Source organism: Phyllobates terribilis, unplaced genomic scaffold, assembly GCF_046119375.1.
Source record: "Phyllobates terribilis strain yellow unplaced genomic scaffold, ASM4611937v1 Scaffold_26__1_contigs__length_17865784, whole genome shotgun sequence".
In the NCBI taxonomy this organism is placed as follows: Eukaryota; Metazoa; Chordata; class Amphibia; order Anura; family Dendrobatidae; genus Phyllobates; species Phyllobates terribilis.
This window is the reverse complement of record NW_027362786.1, coordinates 11,058,450-11,081,307: the sequence shown is the minus strand read 5'-3', so window position 1 is coordinate 11,081,307 and position 22,858 is coordinate 11,058,450. Positions and strand designations below refer to the sequence as shown.

At 50.7% G+C, this 22,858-nt stretch overlaps 1 pseudogene; it reads right to left on the bottom strand.

Moving 5' to 3' along the window:
* LOC141176478 (uncharacterized) overlaps positions 1-21,939 on the bottom strand; it is a 37,677-nt pseudogene extending 15,738 nt beyond the window's left edge.
* Between the last annotated feature and the right edge of the window lie 919 nt (positions 21,940-22,858).

Here is a 22,858-nt window from a genome sequence, read left to right as displayed (position 1 = left end):
CATAAGATCTTCAGGCCCATCGAGCTGGCGTGATAAGTACGTAGGGGGACGACCGATTTTACCCGTGGTGCTGGATGGCATCCCTATGAGTGCACTACTGGACACCGGGTCACAAGTAACCACCATCCCCTATGTGCTCTTTAAGCGGTACTGGAATGACTCGGATATTACCCGCTACCCAGATGACGATTTGAGCATCATCGCCAGCAATGGTCAGCCCGTATCGTAGGTGGGATTCAAGGAGGTGACCATAAAAATTGGTAAAGTTGGACTGCCAGCGCAAGGACTGATTATTGTGGACATTGACCGTCGTGAAAGCCACCCTAAGATAACCTTGGGTACTAATGTTATTGAAAATTGTCTTGTAGAGATAACTGTCATATTACAGCAGGTTGCGATGAACGCCAGCTCCAGCCAGCAGCGTGTCTTACAAAAAGAGATCAGAGCCCTGATGAAAAGGCAACAGGTAGAACTGTCTGGTGGTGAGATTGGTAGTGTTAGGATGAGCGACCCGTTCCCTATCGCCATGCCCCCAAAGAGTGAGATGGTGATCTGGTGCCGGACTGCAATCGGGTTAAGAGAACGGGACTACCAAGCCATGGTAGAACCTGTCTACTCAGACAGTAGGCCCACCATTTTGACAGCACGGGGGGTGGTCGATGTACCCCATGGGGGGGTACCCGTCCGCATCCTAAACATTGGGGAAAGAGAAGTATACTTGCCCCGGTATGCCACACTAGCCAAATTGTTCACTGTTAACCAAAACGGCCGTGGAACCCTTGCCTCCATCTCAACCAGAGGAGGGTAACGGCTCCAAGAAACAAATGGAGGACTGGTGTCAGAAGCTGCATGTGGGCACCAACTCCACTCCCTCACACCAAAAACAGGGAGTCTACCGGGTGGTGCAGGAGTACGAAAGGGTCTTTAGCAAACACTCGCTAGACTTTGGGCAAGTAAAGGGGGTAGAACATCACATCCCCACGGGAGACCATCCACCCATAAAGGAAAGGTACCGATCTGTACCCCCTGCACACTATCAGAATGCCAAGGGAATGTTGCGAGAAATGAAGGAGGCTGGGTTAATCAGGGACAGCTGTAGCCCCTGGGCAGCTCCACTAGTTCTTGTGAAAAAGAAAGATGGCACTATGAGAATGTTTGTCGATTACAGAAAGGTCAACCGTATCACACACAAAGATGCGTACCCGTTACCTAGGATAGAGGAATCTTTAGCTGCATTAAAGTCTGCTAACTTCTTCTCCACTTTGGATCTTACTAGCGTGTACTGGCAGGTTCCTGTAGCAGAGGCTGACAAGGAGAAGACCGCGTTCACCACCCCGATGGGTCTCAGCGAATTCAACTGTATGCCGTTCGGGCTCTGCAGCGCACCAGGAGCCTTCCAGCGGCTGATGGAGTGCTGCCTAGGGCACAGGAATTTTGAGACGGTCCTGCTCTACCTAGACGATGTCATCGTGTATTCCAAAACATATGAGGACCATCTGAAACACCTGGCAGAGGTGTTTGACGCCCTGGCAGGCTACGGCCTAAAGGTGAAACCCTCCAAGTGTCATCTACTGAAACCAAAGGTACAGTACCTGGGACATGTGGTGAGTGCTGACGTAGTAGCTCCAGACCCTGATAAGATCACAGTGATTAAGGACTGGCCAAAACCCTCCAGCATAAAGGAAGTGCGGCAGTTCCTCGGGTTGGTAGGCTACTACCAAAGATTCATCTCCGGGTTCACCAAGATGGCAGCCCCTATGCAAGATCTCCTGTTGAGTCAGTCAAAGACCAAGAATCAGAAGCCGCCCTTCAGGTGGGACAAGCGGGAAGAGGAGTCTTTCCGCCAGCTGAAGATGGCCCTCACGGAGGATAAGGTCCTGGCTTACCCTGATTACGGCCAGTCTTTCATCCTCCACACAGACGCCAGTAACGTGGGGCTGGGAGCCGTACTATCCCAGATGCAACAGGGCAGAGAACGGCTAATGGCTTATGCCAGCAGAAAGGAATCCTGAAAATTACAGCTCCTTCAAGCTAGAGTTCCTCGCGGTGGTATGGGCAGTGACAGAGCGCTTTAAACATTACCTTGCCTCTTCCAAGTTCACCGTGTACATGGACAACAACCCGTTGACACACCTGGACACTGCAAAACTTGGTGCCCTGGAGCAGAGATGGGTGGCCCGCCTACCCAACTATGAGTTCACCATCAAATACCGGGCGGGACGCACAAATGCGAACGCAGACGCCCTGTCCAGGATGCTGAAATTGCCGGACGGGTGGAAGATCCAGAAGAACTGGAAGAGATTGAACTCCCTGCGTTCCACCGTCGTGGGATTACCCAGTATTCCCACCGTGTAAGGGACAGGCACTCTGCCACGTTCAATCCCTTACCCCACTACAGCTGGGAGGAGACGCAAGACAGTGACCCAGCCGTCCACCTGGTAAAAGAGATGCTGACACAGGCTGGTGCCCGCCTTGACCCAGACGCTCCGGAAGAAACCAAACAGCTGTGGAAGGAGAAGAGTAAACTGTTTCTCTACAAGGGGAAGCTGTGCCGGAGGATTGTCAACTCCCGGACACATGAGCTGACCTGGCAGGTAGTGGTCCGGAGACGAGACGCGGCTATGGTCCTGGAGGCATACCACGACGGAGCAGGGCACTTTGGATGGAAGAAGTTGGAGTTCCTGTTGCGTGAACGGTTCTTCTGGGTAGGCATGAGAGGGGCAAGATAGATTGTGCAGAGACTGCGGCCCGTGCAACCTGAGAAGAAAGGACCATGCCAGCCAGAAGACTCCCCTGCAGTCCATCATTACCAAGCAGCCACTAGAACTGTTAGCCCTGGTCCATGTGAAGCTGGCTCCAAGTAGGTCCGGGTACGTCTACACCCTCACCATCGTAGACCACTACTCCCGGTTCCTGGTGGTGGTCCCTGTCAAGGACTTAACAGCTCAAACAGCAGCCAGAGCCTTCCAGCAGCACTTCTGCCGTCCACACGGGTATCCGGAGCAAGTGTTGACTGACCAAGGTCCAGCCTTCGAAGCGGAGGTCTTCCAGGAGTTCTGCAACCTCTATGGCTGCAAGAAGATAAGGACAATGCCCTATTACCCCCAAACCAATGGATTGTGTGAGAAGATGAACCAGGTGGTGATAGACTTGCTGAAAACGTTGCCCCTGGAAGAACGCAGTCTGTGGCCTGAAAAACTGCCTGATCTGGTGGACTTGTATAACCACATCCCAGTAAATTCCACCAACTGCACCCCGGCTTACCTAATGAGAGCAAGACCTGGTAAGCTGTCTATTGACCTGGATATGGGAGTCCTGACACCTGAGGACACCTCGCCAGAGGCAGACTGGGATACAGAACGGCAGCAGCAGTACCGGAAAGTGCAGGAGAGTGTTGAGAGAAGTCTGTCTCAAGCAAGAGAAAGGCAAGACAGGACTTACAACCAGCATCCTCCCGCTGCTCCCCTGGTGCCTGGAGAGCAGGTCTTGAAGAGGAAAAAGCGGCTCCATAAGTTGGATGACCAGTGGGAGAAAGACCTGTACACAGTACTGCCCTCAAGTCATGAAAATCCGAAAGTGTGCATTACCAGTAAGGATGGAGGAGAGACCACAGCCACTGTCTCCAGAGACCACCTGAAGAAGTGTCCCGAGCAGCTGCAAAGCACTTATGAAGACCAAGATAGCCCTCAACCCGCAGAGGAAAGGGAAGAAATGGTCAGTACAGTACTCGGAGAATTTCCCCGGTCCTGGACACAGATTAACAACGCTATTGTGGTACCCGTCCTTACCTTTCTCCAGCCAGCCCCTCAAGGGCCTACAGAAGAGCAAGTAGTGTTGGGAGAGCAACCGGCCCCGGAGGCAGAAGATTCCATACCAGCAGCCCAGGAGAATCAACCCTCTGCTAGTAGTGAGCCTGCCGTGCCTGTGGTATGCCAAAGAGTATGCAGAAAGCTGCCCAGCCTACCCGTAACATCCCCAAACACCTGTAGTGCAGACACTAGCGAGCCCACTACACAAGGGGTGGAAATAGGGGACCCAGAAAGAACACCACCAGATAGTGTGTTACGTAGGTCAACCAGGAGCACTAGAGGTCAGAGGCCCGCTTGCTGGAGAATCTAGAAAAAGAAATGATAAATACCTGTATTTTGCAAATGTTAAAATGTTTTATGTTTGTTACCCGAATACTAATTATGTTTCTCTAGTTACCTGACAGGGTTTATGGACTGACAGGTTATAGACAATGAATAACCGAATCTGTACCTTGTAAATAGTTGCACCTGTTAAGTGCCCCCTTTGTGCCAGACCACAGAACAAAAACCCGTGGAGGTGGCTGAAGACGTGGTCCAACGCCGGATCATCTATGCCCTGTAGCCACCCCAGGGCCTACGTGGAGGGTTTGGGACGGGTCCCTCAAAATGCATCTTTGGTGACATGGACACCTGGTTACGGAAGCGCCGTGACCTATAAAAACTGAACTCCTTGTACATATGTTGTTGTGTTATTGCTTATATATGTTGTTATAAATGTGTTTAGTCTCGGAGTACTAAAATTTACTAGGGGGGAATGTGGTACCCCAGGGGTCTGGTTGCCACAGTGGTAGAAATACCATGTCTGAGAGCGAGCATGGGTTTTCCTGGTCAGGAGCATTATTGCATGCCACACCTCCTGCCCCAGTCCAGGGAGGGAAGGAACCTGCCCTTTATAAACTGGAGCTAGGGCGGGGTTAGTCTAGTCTAGTCCAGAGAGAGGGACAGAGCAGCAGCAAAGACCTCAGTAGGAGCCAGTAGCTGAAGACCAGGGACTGGAGACGCGGAGCTCGTCCTGGCAGAAGACGCAGAGAACCGGACACCGGAGTCCGAGGCTGTGGGGATTCTACACCCAGCAGCAGAAACCACCTGGCAGGGGATTTCAGGTCCTCTGGCCATAGAAAGCCCGGAGGCTAAGTCACGCGCAAGGGACCGGCACCGCCATCGAGGAGCGGAAGGCACCAAAGACCCAAGTCACCAGCCCTACGGGTGAGCACCACACGGTACACTCAGGGACGTGGGCTACTACACGACTACAGCAGGGTAGCCAGGAAGAGTGCAGTCAGACGGGAAGGCCTACACCTCCACCTGGCCAGGGGGACTCTTGTTTGCTCACAGACTGACCAGGCCTCTAATGTTAGCCAGTACTCCCGGCAGGGCCTCCTTCCTTACCAACAGTAAAGACCCTGAACTGTACTGCACGGAGTCATTTCTGCTGCGCCCATGTACCACAACCCTCACCATCTACACACGCTGCCCTGAGGCTATACTCCTCCCGTGGGGAGTTATACTACCCTCTGCTGCGCACACAACATCAGCCTCAGCGGTCTGCCCCGCAGCGGCGGTTTTCAGTGACCGCAATCCACGGGTGGCGTAGTCGGACATTTAAACATTACAAAACCAAGTAAACAGATCCGCCACTGGTTTGACTACCCTGAGCCACGGGACCGGGTCTCCGCCACGGAGACTACAACCCCTAGCATCACACAGAGACCCGGCTCCGGGTATTCCTCCACACACGGCCCAGGGGGCGCGTCACAGGCGTTACTGGAACAATTACAGTCACTACTCACAGCATTAAGAGAGATGGCATATCCCCGTATTCAGCAATGCATCAGTGCAAAGCTAGTTGTCAGTCAGTGCCGGGGCCTGGACACAGCCGCTCCGCTCAGTGCTGTGAGCAGTGACTCATTTCTACTAATACACCTGCATGACTGAAAGTCCCAGGCTCCTGGGAGAAATAAAGTTACATTTTCTCCTAGGCAAGCACTTTCAGCACTATGGCAGGGAACCTTCATAACAATATTAACCTGAAGATTAACCCTATAGCTGCAGGTTAATAGCAACACTGGACAAGACAGCTTCCGTAACTAACACTATTCTATCTGTGAACCCTTTCTAGGAAAATCCAGTTCATTTCTTGCACCCTTTTAAAAAGTACTTTTTGTCAGATTTACTTTTAAAACCAGATGAAACAGGACACATGATAAAGGCTACAAGAGCAAGCTCCAGATGGATCATTTACTTTTCACAATAAAAGGTACAGCGAAAGGATAGGCATCCTGTTTTGACAGGTTATTCTTTTTTCCAATTTTGGCGAGGAGAAAAAAAAAAAAAAAGTTGAGTGAAGTTTCATAGACTAGGTTGTTAAAGGGGTGCTCCAGGAATGTAATGAAATCGCAATAACAATTCAAACACAGCATGTCCTAGTCACATGTCAGGAAGAGCGAAGAAATCGAGAGAAGAGAATAGAAAGAAAAAAGAAATCTTCTTGGCTGACTGAATACAAAGGATATTCGTATGCAGTCTCAGTCATCTGTGCCCAGTCAGCTGAAGAGAAGATTTTCTTCTTCAGTCACAGGCTTCCCCTCAGATCATGTAAGTATGTGTGCGTACGATACAGCTTCTGACAGTTGACACACAGGTCTCAGAAGCAGTGTTTTTTTCAGAGTGCAGCCAGTCCTGACGAGTAGAAAGGGTTGCATTTAAATTATGTGACGGGGCCATTTTATTACGTTCTTGGAGGAGAACCCCTTTAAACAGAAGCTTGCTTACTGGATTAACAAGCATCAAGCTTACTCAGATGTACCGTATTTTTCAGACCATAAGACGCACTTTTCCCCCCCAAATTTGGGAGGAAAATGGGGGGTGCGACTTATGTTCCAAACGCTGCTTACCTGCGGTGGTGGTGGAGCGAGATAGCGGGGCCTCCCTCCTTCAAGAACCCGGTGGTGGTGGTGGCAGCAAAGGAGGTGAGATGCTGCGGGTGTCTGGCTGGGGGCAGACGCGGTTTGGACTGGATACGGGAAGTGTCTGGCTTTGGGCCAGTGAGCGGCACAGGTTTCCAGTGTGCACGGTCATCTTCCTGAAGCTGTGATCCGCAGGAAAATGGCCGCCCTAGCCGGCGCATGCGCTGACTTGAAGCTCGGGCAGCCATTTTCATGTAGATAGCAGCTTCAGGAAGATGGCCGCACACACCGGAAACCTGCGCCGCTCACCTGCCCAAGCCCGCAGCTAGACACTGCCTGCATCCAGTTCATCCCGCACCTTCTCCCAGACAGAAACTCGCAGCATCTCACCTCCTCCTCCTTTGCTGCCGCTGCCACCACCACCGGTCCCCAGGCAGGCCTCAGTGGCGCGCAGCCACGCCCGATCGCCAAGCCCCGGGCCTCAGCCAGGCCCCCAGCCATGGACCGGGTCTCAGCCAGGCCCCCAGCCATGGACCGGGCCTCAGCCAGGCCCCCAGCTATGGACCGGGCCCCAGACATGGATCGGGCCCCAGCCATGGACCGGGCCCCAGCCAGCCACCGGGCCCCAGCCAACTCTTCTGCTGCAGGGCAGTGCAGGGTTGATGGTAATGCTGGGGGTTGTAGTGCAGGAGAGATGGCGCAGCGAAAATAACTGACAAAGGCAGTGGAGTGCAGTCATCCGAGTTTACTCACAGTTCTTTTTAGGTTCCTCAGGTACACTGTACGGGTGTCAGCCTCCCGCGTCGCACTGCGTTTGCCAGACAGGGGTTCAGCACTCTCTCTAGTATATGAGAAGCGCTTAACGGGACCCCATTTTTGTATGTTCCTTTCTTGACCGACTTCCCGCGCTTTGTCTTCTCCCTCCTGCCCTGCGCCTCGCAAACAAAGTCCCGAACGGGTACTCTGAGATCCCGGACCTACTTGGTGCCCTTTTCGGTGGCTTAGATGAGAGTATGGCAACTGCACCTTGGAAGTGCAGAAGCCTCCGGTTTTCTGGCTGAGACGTGGAGTACTCGGCCAGTCCAGGGACCGGTTCCCTTCTTGCGGCCTGATTCCTCTGACACCTGGCAGATTCGGGTGTACGGGTGGCCTCCTGCTCCTTCCATACCCCTGGAATCCCTTTCCTTACTGGAGCCTTACTCCTCTGCTCCCCTCCTGGGCCTTCCTTACTAGACCCCACTATGGAGCAGAGCTCCTGAAGAGACTCTGCTCCCCTCCTCTTTCTTGCTTCCTCTCCGACTGAACTGAATGCTGTTTCTAAGATGGCTTCCCTTTTTATATCTTCCTAAAGTGCTCCCCTGAACTACGTCCTCCACCCACATCCACTACATGGTTCCCCCTCTCTTTGGTTCTCCCTTCTCCAGCCAGGGACGGGGAAGCAAAACAAGTGCATAAGGCCCTTCCAGCCGGCCTGGAGTAGTGTGGTGTTGAGTGCAGGTGTTGGGGTCCCGGGCAGTACTCCATCCTTACCTGAGAGAAGGAGATACCACACCTCTGGGTGAGGCGCAGTAACTCTGTGGCGACTGAACCCTCAGGGGCGCCACAGAGGGCCCTGCAATCCAGCTCAACCGCAACTCCCCGCTGCTGGAGCACCGGATTCCTGAAGGACCCTGCCTCCTGTGACCTTCGCTCCACTGCCCCCCAGATAAGATACTGTACCTATTCAGACTATAAAACGGACCCCCATCTTATAAAAATATATTTTTTTCTATATTCCACCCCAAAATTTGGGGTGCGTCTTATAGTCCGAAAAATATTGTATATGCCTCATAATAAATTTGGCACATCTTGTGCTGCAGATGCGCCAACACAAACTTCAACATTTATGAACTGACTCAAATTTCCGCTACAATTTACATCAATCCCTCCCACTAAAACCCACCACACTCTGTTTTATGAAAATTGGTGCGACAGCAGTGTAATTTTTTTTCTCCACAAAACAGCAATCCCAAGTTAAAATATTTTTTCATTTTCTCCTACCTCTGTGACCAGGTCTGGCTTCACTCGCACAGTGCACCTTCTGATTGCTGTCTGAAATGTAAAGCTGATGACACCTTTCACCTTTAATAATGTTTCTTAACATAGGTATTTCCTATCCTGAAAGTCCATAGTGGTCACTTCTTCCTACAAAAAAAAAAAAAAAAAAAAAATTAAACAAAATAAATTAGGCAGAATTTTGCAGCTTAATATTTACCTGAATAGAGAGATATTTTAAGCCATTCTTTAAAAAAAAAAAATCTTGGACGCCCTTTTAAAAAGTGGATCGAAGCTATAATAAGTTCTGTGTGCAGTATGGCAATATCAAACAGATGACCCTTACCAGATCATCAAGTCCATGGATGTGGAGTGTTATGGTTTCGGCTCTTTTGTTTGCACTTGAAATGAAGAACTGTAGCTTGTTTTGCTTGTTCTTGGTTTCTGGTGTAAGCAAGTGACCTGGCACACCTAATGACACGTGAATCTGATGGGCGAGTACTTTGCTACGATTATTCATGTCACTGAAAAAAAATAGAATTTATCCATATATCACAGGAGAGCTCTGTTGTCATCTTGTTCTGGAAAAGGTCTCTATAAAAAGTACTGATTAAAGGGGTTGTATCATCCTCTTTCTTCAGGAGTGCGCCACCTCTCGGCCTCCTAGCTTCCTAGGGAGCAGTGCTCTTCTGAAGACTGACGGTTCTTTCCAGCGGCATGACTGAGCAGCTCACCCAAAAAACACACTTTCCGCATTGGAAAAGCCGCCATCAGTGCAGCCTAGGAAATCGGCCACTGCAGAAGTGGACAATAACCTAGGCGATAAGCCTAAAATCCATCTGTTCTTAGCAAAGAGGAAAGTATAAGTAAATTGCAAAGTTGCCCTGATTTTACAAGCACTTTGCAATATTAACTTGCAAATTTGAGACAACCCCTTTAATAAACATTAAAGAGTTTATTATTATTTGTCTGGCTGTTTTTTTTCAGGAAAGTTGTGTCCCAAGGTGCAATTTGTTGTGAAACAAAGAAACTGTGCTTTACTTACTGCTGAGTCTTCACCATGGCTCTTATTTTATTATTTGGAGCACTGACATCACGACGACAATGCTGCAGGAAATCAGTGAGGTCAGCGGCTCATGCTGTCTACAAGGACAAAGCCGCTGAGGTCACTGATTGGCTTCAGCGCTGCCGACGTGATGACGGCACTGCAGACAATGACAGACACCCGGAGAAGCAGCACTCAGCACTGGATCCTTCGAGGATGCATAATACAGTTCGTTTTTATTACAATAAATTGCGTGTAAGGACAACTTTCCTGAAAATGGAAGACCCCTTTAAATATTACAAAATGGAAAATTGTTCTAGATACACAACACCCGCTTGTCTAGTGCACACACTAGAGCTAATGGTGGACTACATTTAATTCATGATAATTTGTATGAAAAATATGAAGATCATCAAAAGACTGGCTGCAGAGAGAGTTGTCCAAACAAGGATACATATGCCAAGGCATACAATGCAGTGAGGACTACCCAAAAACACAGGCCCATGTGCCCAGACATCCAGGGCATTACAGTGACAGCATTTCTGCTGGATGTACACTCACTTTGTACGGACACCACTACTACCAGCTAATACTTCACGACAGCTGTACACAAGCTCAGCCCCAGCATTACACGCAATGAGTTTACCTGTTCTTAATGTTCTCCAGGCTCACCATCATACCTAGCTCACTCCTCGGTCTTTTACAGTGATTAGGATTTTCAGACAATTAGTGAATTGCCTGTAAAAGATGTAATACCGTTATATAGAAAATTGGCTTCAAGGGTGAAAGTTATAGTGTTCCCCCAATTATGTTCTATTTTATGTAACTAATGAATGGCCAATTCTTTGTTACCACAAATGAATCCTGAGCAGGCTTTTCAATAGTAAAGGGGGCCTGTCATTCGATTCATGCTGCTCGAACCACGGGCAGGATGAATCAGAGCCTGGCTGTGCGATTGCAGACAGGTAGGTTTGAAAAACCAGGCGGAGACTATTGGGAGAGACCCAGCTAATTTGATGATGTACTCAGCTGGCTTCTTTCCGCCCCACTCCAGATGACTGAGGGAGTCCCTTATCACATCAGACTAATCACATCTCTCTCCTTATGGTTCCTGGACGTCATTTAAAATTATATTTTCTCGGAAACAAGGGAGGGTCAAGAGGAAAACATACTTTGCAGCAATCATGCACAGGGCTGTGGAGTCGGTAAGCCAAACCTCCAACTCCACGACTCCGACTCACTCCCTTATACATGGCTCATGTTTAAGTGATAAATTTACTGTAGCACAGATTCATCTCAGCTAAAAGTCTAGACCCTTAGATCAGGAATAGGACAGACATTTATAGGACATTTCATAACTTTCCCAAATTCTTATGAAAAATATTCCCCACAAACTACATTGAACTACTGTACCCAATTTATTATATATTTTAGGTGACTCTTGGTCTTCCTTTCCTGGGGCGGTCCTCATGTGAGCCAGTTTCTTTGTAGCGCTTGATGGTTTTTGCAACTGCACTTGGGGACACTTTCAAAGTTTGCCCAATTTTTCACGCTGACTGACCTTCATTTCTTAAAGTAATGATGGCCACTTGTTTTTCTTTACTTAGCTGCTTTTTTCTTGCCATAATACAAATTCTGACAGTCTATTCAGTAGGACTATCAGCTGTGTATCCACCTAACTTCTGCACAACACAACTGATGGTCCCAACCCCATTTATAAGGCAAGAAATCCCACTTATTAAACCTGACAGGGCACGCCTGTGAAGTGAAAACCATTTCCGGTGACTACCTCTTGAAGCTCATCAAGAGAATGCCAAGAGTGTGCAAAGCAGTCATCAAAGCAAAAGGTGGCTGCTTTGAAGAACCTAGAATATAAGACATATTTTCAGTTGTTTCACACTTTTTTGTTAAGTATATAATTCCACATGTGTTAACTCATAGTTTTGATGCCTTCAGTGTGAATGTACAATTTTCATAGTCATGAAAATACAGAAAAATCTTTAAATGAGAAGGTGTGTCCAAACTTTTGGTCTGTACTGTATATGGAGATGCTATCTGCTGTTATTACTCCATGGTGATGGTTCCTCTGTTTCTATATATATTTAAAATCAATGATTTTATTATGTGTAATGTAGGATCTATTTTGGGGGTCGCTATGTGGGGAGGGTCATTTTTTAGCTTCACATATTATCTGCACTTACCCCTGTTGTGTGCCTAATTGATTATCTGTAATAAATTTGTTATAACTTTGTCTTTTTTCCCTGTGCTCTCTATGTCTATTTGACGATGGAGCCTATATAGTCCATAATATGGTAGTATTGAGTATAACATTATATGTAATGGTGATTTAAAATATACATTAGAATTGTGGTGTACATACTACTTTTTCCATGAATTGTGTTATTTTACATTGTTAATGTGGTAAATGACTATTCTAGCTGCAAAAGTCTTGTTTTTATTGCAATATCTACATAGGTGAATAGAGGCCCATTTCTAACAACCACCACTCCAGTGTTTTAATGGTACATTGTGTTTGCTAACTGTGTAAGAAGGCTAATGGATGTTTAGAAAACCCTTGCACAAGTATGTTAGCCCAGCTGAAAATGGTTTGGCTGATTTGAGAAGCTATAAAGTTGACCTTCCATTGAGCTAGTTGAGAATCTGGAGCATTACATTTGTTTGTTCTATGAAACTCTCAAAATGGCCAGAAAAAGAGAACTTTCATGTGAAACTCGACAGTCTATTCTTGTTCTTAGAAATGAAGGCTATTCCATGTGAGAAGTTGCCAAGAAACTGAAGATTTCCTACAATGGTGTGTACTACTCCCTTCAGAGGAGAGAACAAACAGGCTCTAACCAGAGTAGAAAGAGAAGTGGGAGGCCCCGCTGCACAACTGAGCAACAAGACAAGTACATTAGAGTCTCTAGTTTGAGAAATTGACGCCTCAAAGCTCCTCAAATGGCAGCTTCATTAAATAGTACACGCAAAACGCCAGTGTCAACGTCTACAGCGAAGAGGAGACTCCGGGATGCTGGCCTTCAGGGCAAAGTGGCAAAGAAAAATCCATATTTGAGACTGGCTAATAAAAGGAAAAGATTAATATGGGCAAAAGAACACAGACATTGGACAGAAGAAGATTGTAAAAAAGTTTTATGGACAGACGAATCAAAGTTTGAGGTGTTTGGATCACACAGAAGAACATTTGTGAGATGCAGAACAACTGAAAAGATGCTGGAAGAGTGCCTGACGCCATCTGTCAAGCATGGTGGAGGTAATCTGATGGTCTGGAGTTGCTTTGGTGCTGGTAAAGTGGGAGATTTGGACAAGGTAAATGGGATTTTGAGTAAGGAAGGTTATCACTCCATTTTGCAACGCCATGCCATACCCTGTGGACAGCGCTTGATTGGAGCCAATTTCATCCTACAACAGGACAATGACCCAAAGCACACCTGCAAATTATGCATGAACTATTTAGGGAAGAAGCAGGCAGCTGGTATTCTATCTGTAATGGAGTGGCCAGCGCAGTCACCAGATCTCAAACCCATTTAGCTGTTGTGGGAGCAGCTTGACCGTATGGTACGTAAAAAGTGCCCATCAAGCCAATCCAACTTGTGGGAGGGGCTTCAGGAAGCATGAGGTGAAATTTCTCAAGATTACCTCAGCAAATTAACAGCTAGAATGCCAAAGGTCTGCAATTCTGTAATTGCGGCAAAAGGGAGCATTCTTTGACAAAAGCAAAGTTTGAAGGAGAAAATTATTCTTTCAAATAAAAATCATTATTTCTAACCTTGTCAATGTCTGGACTATATTTTCTATTCATTTGGCAACTCATTTGATAAATAAAAGTATGATTTTTCATGGAAAACACAAAATTGTCTGGGTGACCGCAAACTTTTGAACGGTAGTGTACACACACACACACACAGACACACACACAGACACAGACACAGCCCCTCTGCAGAATATAAACCAGAATGTAAACCTATATTTCTCTGCGGTATCTGTGCATCATGAATCATTGTATGTATTAAAGGGGCCCACTGAGACTCAAAAACCTGGAGCCGGCCCTGTGTGTGTATGTATTTTACACAGGAGCAGTGTGTGTGTATATATTTTGCAGAGGGGCTGTGTGTGTGTGTGTGTGTGTGTGTGTATTTTGCAAGTCTCCTGTAATGTCCACACCTGCCCCAGGTTAAATCTCTGACTGACGCAGCGCTCTGACTGGCGCAGCGCTCTGACTGACGCAGCCCCCTGACTGATGCAGCGCTCTGACTTACACAGCGCTCTGACTGACGCAGCCCCCTGACTGACGCAGCCCCCTGACTGACGCAGCCCCCTGACTGACGCAGCCCCCTGACTGACACAGCCCCCTGACTGATGCAGCGCTCTGACTGATGCAGCGCTCTGACTGACGCAGCGCTCTGACTGATGCAGCGCTCTGACTGACACATCGCTGTGACTGACGCAGCCCCCTGACTGATGCAGCGCTCTGACTTACACAGCGCTCTGACTGACGCAGCCCCCTGACTGACGCAGCCCCCTGACTGACGCAGCCCCCTGACTGACGCAGCCCCCTGACTGACACAGCCCCCTGACTGATGCAGCGCTCTGACTGATGCAGCGCTCTGACTGACGCAGCGCTCTGACTGACGCATCGCTGTGACTGACGCAGCCCCCTGACTGACGCAGCCCCCTGACTGACACAGCCCCCTGACTGATGCAGCGCTCTGACTGATGCAGCGCTCTGACTGACGCAGCGCTCTGACTGGCGTAGCGCTCTGACTGACGCAGTGCTCTGACTGGGGCAACGCTCTGACTGACGTATCGCTGTGACTGACGCAGCCCCCTGACTGACGCAGCACTCTGACTGACACAGCGCTCTGACTGGCGCAGCCCCCTGACTGATGCAGCACTCTGACTGACGCAGCCCCCTGACTGACACAGCGCTCTGACTGACACAGCCCCCTGACTGATGCAGCGCTCTGACTGACGCAGCGCTCTGACTGATGCAGCGCTCTGAATGACGCAGCGCTCTGACTGACGCAGCGCTCTGAATGACGCAGCGCTCTGACTGACGCAGCGCTCTGACTGGTGCAGCGCTCTGACTGACGCAGTGCTCTGACTGGGGCAACGCTCTGACTCACGTATCGCTGTGACTGGCGCAGCGCTCTGACTGACGCAGCGCTCTGACTGACGCAGCCCCCTGACTGACGCAGCGCTCTGACTGGCGCAGCGCTCTGACTGACGCAGCGCTCTGACTGACGCAGCCCCGTGACTGATGCAGCGCTCTGACTGACGCAGCCCCCTGACTGACGCAGCGCTCTGACTGATGCAGCGCTCTGACTGACGCATCGCTGTGACTGGCGCAGCGCTCTGACTTTTATATGTATGTGCACAGCGCTGACCCACTACCCGCGTCACATGACTATGGGAGACATACATGAGGGGCCAGGTGGTAGACTTTTGACTGGTGTAGAAATTAAAGTTTTGCCCTTTTTCCATCACAGGTGAGAAAGGCTGCAGAGTCCGGCTCCACAGTCAGGAGCCATCATAGGAGCACACAGGATGCAAAGTATGCTGGCCCTGATAGTGACGCAGGAACACTTCCATGGAGCCAGAGGCTGGAGCTTGTAGAGACCGCGGCGGTGAGCCCTCCAACACCTGGCCACCCTCCATGTATACACAGCTACTTACACCTCACCGGCCACTCAGCTCTCCTGGACGCAGCACGTACACCGGGGTCACACAACAACCTCTCCAGCCTCAAGCACACGGCGACCGTTACCTAACCCCGCCCACAGCGACACCTGCAGCTGATTGGCTCTGGAATCTGTCACAGGTCTTCACACAGCTGGACGTAATCTCACAGTGCTGGGTTTGAATGAGTCTCGTCCGTTCTCCTCGTCCTGTCCCGGAGCTGCGCGGAGACACCAAGAGCTGACACTACCCCCGGGCGGACACGGTGAGGGACGTCCTGTGCTCCGTACATACCGGGGCCTGTTTCCGGCCTAAAGTGGCTGATCACAGAGAACAATAGCTTGAACGTAAAGTGACTGATACCAGAGAGCACCAGCAGGCATAGATTGCTGCAGCCAGGTCAGTGAGCTTTCATTGTTGTTTTCCAGGAGGAAGGAATCCTGTGTCCGCCATCACCTCTGCAGCTGGAGCTGATCCACCAGCTGTCAGAATACCTGGGAGTGCCCACTGAGCAGGTGAGTGGTGATCGGGCCTGGGACTGGCGCACATGTATAGGGGCTCCAGCCTTATGTTGTACTTTATATATGGTACCAGTGATTGCTCACTGACACCCCCATGTACCTTCATATCGCTACCCGTAGCGACCACACACCAATAGCAGAAAAGGAGAAGTGACCTCTCCAGCAGGACAGAGGGGCATGGGGGATTCATAGCTGAGTATACTCAGGACATACAGTACAGACCAAAAGTTTGGACACACCTTCTCATTTAAAGATTTTTCTGTATTTTCTTGACTATGAAAATTGTACATTTACACTGAAGGCATCAAAACTATGAATTAACACATGTTGAATTATATACTTAACAAAAAAGTGTGAAACAACTGAAAATATGTCTTATATTCTAGGTTCTTCAAAGTAGCCATCTTTTGCTTTGATGACTGCTTTGTACACTCTTGGCATTCTCTTGATGAGCTTCAAGAGGTAGTCACCGGAAATGATCTTCCAACAATCTTGAAAGAGTTCCCAGAGATGCTTAGCACTTGTTAGCCCTTTTGCCTTCATTCTGTGGTCCAGCTCACCCCAAACCATCTCGATTGGGTTCAGGTCTGGTGACTGTGGAGGCCAGGTCATCTGGCGTAGCACCCCATCACTCTCCCTCTTGGTCAAATAGCCCTTACACAGCCTGGAGGTGTGTTTGGGGTCATTGTCCTGTTGAAAAATAAATGATGGTCCAACTAAACGCAAACCGGATTGAATAGCATGCCGCTGCAAGATGCTGTGGTAGCCATGCTGGTTCAGTATGCCTTCAATTTTGAATAAATTCCCAACAGTGTCAAAAGCAAAACATCCCCACACCATCACACCTCCTCCTCCATGCTTCACGGTGGGAACCAGGCATGTAGAGTCCATCCGTTCACCTTTTCTGCGTCGCACAAAGACACAGTGGTTGGTACCAAAGATCTCAAATTTGGACTCATCAGACCAAAGCACAGATTTCCACTGGTCTAATGTCCATTGCTTGTGTTCTTTAGCCCAAACAAGTCTCTTCTGCTTGTTGCCTGTCCTTAGCAGTGGTTTCCTAGCAGCTATATTCCGATGAAGGCCTGATGCACAAAGTCTACTCTTAACAGTTGTTGAAGAGATGTGTCTGCTGCTAGAACTATGTGTGGCATTGACCTGGTCTCTAATCTGAGCTGCTGTTAACCTGCGATTTCTGAGGCTGGTGACTCGGATAAACTTATCCTCAGAAGCAGAGGTGACTCTTGGTCTTCCTTTCCTGGGGCGGTCATCGTGTGAGCCAGTTTCTTTGTAGCGCTTGATAGTTTTTGTAACTGCACTTGGGGACACTTTCAATGTTTTCCCAATTTTTCAGACTGACTGACCTTCATTTCTTAAACTAATGATGGCCACTGGTTTTTCTTTACTTAGAATTTGTATTATGGCAAGAAAAAAGCAGCTAACAGTCTATTCAGTAGGACTATCAGCTGTGTATCCACCAGATTTCTGCACAACACAACTGATGGTCCCAACCCCATTTATAAGGCAAGAAATCCCAGTTATTAAACCTGACAGGGCACACCTGTGAAGTGAAAATCATTTCTGGTGACTACCTCTTGAAGCTCATCAAGAGAATGCCAAGAGTGTGTGACGCGCTCCCTGGGCCGTGGGGCACCCAGTGCCGGGCCGGTAGATGCTGGGGGATGTCACAGTGGCGGTGACCCGGTCCGTGACCCGGGGCTGTCAATAAAAGGGGTTATTGATAGGGGATTTATAGTGACTCTATAAAGTTTGTGACGCCACCTGTGGTACGCGGCTAAAGGGAGCCACCGCTGCGCAGCAGGTCCTCTAGAGCTGATGTTACTGAAGCAGGGATGGTGTGGCTCTCCAAAGGTAGAGCTTAGCTCCAGGGCAGTGTAGATGTTGTTGTAGGTGATGCTGGGCGTTGTAGTGCAGGGGTTGATGGTGCAGTAATAAACACAGAGGCAGTGTAGTGCAGTCCTCAGGGTCTTTACTCTCGGTTGTTGCAGTTCAGGTTACAGGTACCAGTGTAACTTCCCTCGACGTGCTGCGTTTACTCAGGGAGGGGTTCAGACCACCCCCAGGTAACTTCAGAGTACTTAACAGGACCCCCTTCTGTGTGTTCTCTCTCTCTCTGGCCTTCTCCCTGCACCTTACACCTAGTGCCCCCAATCCGGAACCAGCGGGCCTTGGCGGGTGACATCTGTTCCATTCCCTGGGTCCTATATGGCTACCTTCTCGGTGAGACTGGTGTGGACTTGTGGCTACAGGACATAAAATACTGTAGCCTCCAGTTTCTAGTTAGGCATAGAGTCCTCTGCTAGTTGAGGGATCGGTTCCCTTTGTACGGCCTGACCCCTCCACCGCCTGATAGATTCGGGCGTAAGGGTGGCCTCCAGCACTGCCCGTACCCCTGGCGTCCTTTCCTTATTCCTGGAGCCTTTCTCCTGCTCCTCTCTCCTTTCCTTTCAGTCCTGGGCCTCTCACCAGGCCCTCCTCCTGAGCAGAGCTCCTACAGAGCCTCTGCTCCTTCAACTTCTCCTCCTCTGACTGAACCTCACTTCACAAGATGGCTCCTGTTCTTATATCATCTCTCCAGTGCTCCCCTGAACTGCTTCCTCCACCCACACCCACTACATGGTTCCCCCTTACTGTGGTCCCCCCCCCCACTCCAGCCTGGGACCAGGGACTGTGCTCTCCAGTAGGAGCAATCTCGCCCTGCCCTCTGTACTGGAGTAGTGTAGTGTTGGATGCAGGTGTTAGGGTCCCGAGCCGTACTCCTTCCTTACCTGAGAGTGAGACACCACACCTCTGGGTGAGATGCAGCACCTCTGTGGCGACCGAACCCTCAGGGGCGCCACATACCCCCCTGGTAAAACACAGCACGTCCGCGGGCTGGAACAGAGTAAAAAACAGGGTATTTTTAAAGACATGCAAAATTTTGGAATGCATTTGTGGCGCCCCTGAGGGTTCGGTCGCCACAGAGGTACTGCACCTCACCCAGAGGTGTGGTGTCTCCCTTTCTATCAGGTAAGGAGGGAGTATTGCACGGAACCCCAACACCTACATCCAACACTACACTACCCCAGGCCAGCAGGAGGGGCAAGACGCAATGTAGTTTTCTGCTGAGCCCTGACCCTGGCTGGGGTGGGGGGAACCCAAAGTTAGGGCGAACCAGTAGTGGGTGTGGGTTGAGGAGGTAGTTCATGGGAGCACTTATACAGTAGATATATAAAAGGTAGACATTTTAGCATTGGGGAGTTGAAGAACAGTGTGTGGTTGAGTAGGAACAGTCCGGGAGCAGAGTCTCTTTAGGAGCTCTGCTCCACCACAAAGGGCCTAGGACTGAGGCCCAGGAGGGGAGCAGGGAGTAAGCTCCGTTCTATAGAAGGGATCCTAGGGGGTACGGCGAATGCAGGCGGCACCCGTACACCCCGAACCTGCCAAGCATCAGGAGGATCTAGGCCGCAAGAAGGGGACCGCCCCCTGGCCCAGTCGTGCAGCTTCAAGCCTCGGCTGGAAAAACCGGAGGCTTCTGGCTTCTATAGCCACAAGCCAAACCCTCACTTCAATCCAAAGTAAGGTCAAGCAGGTCTGTGCAACTCCGACGGACAGGGGGGACCTCGCAGCACCCGAACAGGATTCACAGTGGCAAGCGCATGGCAGGAGGGAGAAAGACCCAGCGCGAAGTCGGTCTAGAAAGGTACATAAGAAAGTGGGGTTCTGCCAGGTACACCCAAGCTGCCTGAGGAAGGACTGAACCCCTGCCCGGTGAACGCAGAGCGACGCGGGAGGCTTGCACCAGTACAGTGCACCTGTGGACTGTCTAAGAACTGTGAGTAAATCTTGGATGACTGCACCGAATTGCCTCCGTCCCTTCCTTTCACCAGCGCCGTTTCCCTCCCTGCACTACAACGCCCAGCGCACCTGCATTTATTCTACACTGCCCTGAGGCCTGCTCCACCTGTGGGAAGCCGTTCCATCTCAAGCTGCCCTAACACCTGCCTCAGAGGACTGTCGCAGCGCTGGTGATCCTCACCAGACACCACAGGTGGCGGCACGACATATCCCCTATAAATATCCCCCTTTTGAGTGACCGCCCTGGGCCACGGACCGGGCCAGCCACCGTGATATCCCCCAAGAGCAGCCATAAGGCCCGGCTGCCGAGTACCCCACGGCCCTGGGGGCGAGTCACATTCACATAGAAGATTATGAATATAACATTTCTTCCCTTTATGGGAGGCACATTTCTTGAACGTTACTGGTTGTCAAAACATTATAAAACACTTTTAATAACATTCTTCAACAAGTTACAGCACGATCTGTAACCGGGTGTCCATTTTCTTTAGTAAGGTGCTATTCAGTGAACATGAGGGACCCGCCCGAAAACCCTCAACGTAGGCCCTGGGCATGGCTGCAGGGCATAGATGATCCAGGTGTTGGACCACGTCTTCGGCCACGCCAAACGGGTTTTTGTTCGATGGTCTTTTTACATAAAACCAATAGGGGGCACTTTAATAAGTGCAACTATTTACACTGGAAAGTTCTTCGGTTATTCACCGTCCATAACCTGACAGTTTTTGTACCCTTTCCAGGTAACTGGATAAACACACTCACATCTCAAACTTGCAGTGTCTCTGCCATACCCCTACGGGTAACTATATACTGTTCAAGTTCCAGCTACTGTGCTCAGTAGTGGTGCTCCCTCCTGGGAAGCTCTTGACCACTATAGGCTGGCCCAGCCAGGTCATCAGCGCTGTAGGATGAGGAACTGCTCACTTTCCCCACCCTGTAGACATTCAGGGCATACCAGTTCCTCTCACATCTATGCCTGGTGTAGGTGACGTAATCATCCGGGTACAAGTTCCGATCCGGATGTCCTTCTTTAAGGTGGGACTCCACGTCCCTCTGATTCACGAAAAGGTCCGTCTCGGCCTGTGGATCCCGGATGAAACCCCATCCTCCATGCTGGTTGAACTTCACTACGGTCCCTTCGGCACGGGGACCTTATGCTGACTTCCTGTCCTTGCGGGCCCTGGCCTTCTCCTCCATGTTCCGGGCCTCCAGTCTCTCCTAACGCACCCGCCGGATGTGGCACTCCTTCTCGAGCTGCTCCACTTCCCTCTTGCAGTCCTCTCTTCTGCGGGCAGCCTCTGCTTTTGTTTCTCGGGGAAACCCCATGAGGTCTTCCCCAGGGTTATCCCACTCAAATTGATCCTCCTCACTTCGGGAGACGGCGGGGGGTGGGGGAGCTGGTAATAGTGGGAGCCACTGGTCTTCCACCTCTGCGGTCCAATCCCAGGGTCGGCGTCCGTACACCCACTCGGGTGTCGGGGTAAGCGGTTCCCGTAAGGGGCCCAGGAGCGGGCCGGTGTTGCTGGTGCCCGGAGGTGACGGTTCCGAGCCCCAGAGGACATCTAGGGCGTGCGCGCCCGGGGACAGATGACCTGGAAGGAGGGCCCGGAACGGGTCCGCGTCTTCCGCGCCCGGGGGCGGAGGGCCTTGCTGGGGTGTCAGGAGCGGGTCTGCGTCAGTAGCGCCCGGGGTCGACGGTTCCACCAGAGGGCCAGGAACAGGTCAGCGCCTCTAGCGCCTGGGACAGGGAGGCTCCTCTTACCTGCTCCCGCGGCCGCTCTTGCGCTGCACTCTGCCTCCTGGTGCTGGTCCGGATCCGCCAAGGCTGGGGCGCTGCCTGTGCTTTGCAGCGCTGGCTGCTGCCGGTTCGCCATCCTCTCTACTATCTCCTTTTTCCAGCTGGCGATGGCATCTTGCTGGGCCCTCTCCATTCTCCCGGTCAGGTCCTCCATCCCGGCATAGAGGAACTCCGAATCCTCCCGGGACAGCTTGGAAACTACCTCCTCCAGGGTGAGGGGTGCCTCAGGTCGTAGCAGGCCGCTGGCAGGGACTCCTGGTGCACTTCCCTTCATGTTGCCTGCCAGGTGCGGTCTGTCTAGACTGGTCAAGACCACACCCTGTCTCCCAGTTTTCTTCTCTCCTCTCCCCTTTCTGGGGCGGTCCCATGGCTGCTTGCTGTCGGCCACACCCGGAGGTAGCCTCTCCATATATGGCTACCTTCTCGGTGAGACTGGTATGGAATTGTGGCTACAGGACATAAAATACTGTAGCCTCCGGGTTCTAGTTAGGCATAGAGTCCTCCGCTAGTTGAGGGATCGGTTCCCTTTGTATGGCCTGACCCCTCCACCGCCTGATAGATTCGGGCGTACGGGTGGTCTCCAGCACTGCCGTACCCCTGGGGTCTTTTCCTTATTCCTGGAGCCTCTCTCCTGCTCCTCTCTCCTCTCCTTTCCTTTCAGTCCTGGGCCTCTCACCAGGCCCTCCTTCTGAGCAGAGCTCCTACAGAGCCTCTGCTCCTTCCACTTCTCCTCCTCTGACTGAACCTCGCTTCACAAGATGGCTCCTGTTCTTATATCATCTCTCCAGTGCTCCCCTGAACTGCTTCCTCCACCCACACCCACTACATGGTTCCCCCTTACTGTGCCCCCCCCCCACTCCAGCCAGGAACCAGGGACTGTGCTCTTGTGTCACCCTGGCCTGGATGCCACAAAATCTAATAAAGCTGTGTCTTTAGAGCAAGGGGGAGGTTCTCTAGTCATGGGAACATTAGCATGCAATACCTCCTGTCTCAGGCCAGTAGGGGGAGCCGGCTGCCCCTATAAAAGCTGGAACTGGGGTCAGGGTTAGGGAGAACTGGACGACCTGTCTCAGGACTGAGAAGCGTCCCAGAGCTGAGAGGGACAGTTGTATTGCACCCTAAGAGGAAGTGTGGCGGTAGGAGAGCCACAAGCCAGAGACAAGAGGCGAAGTGAGCCTGTCTTGGCAGATAAA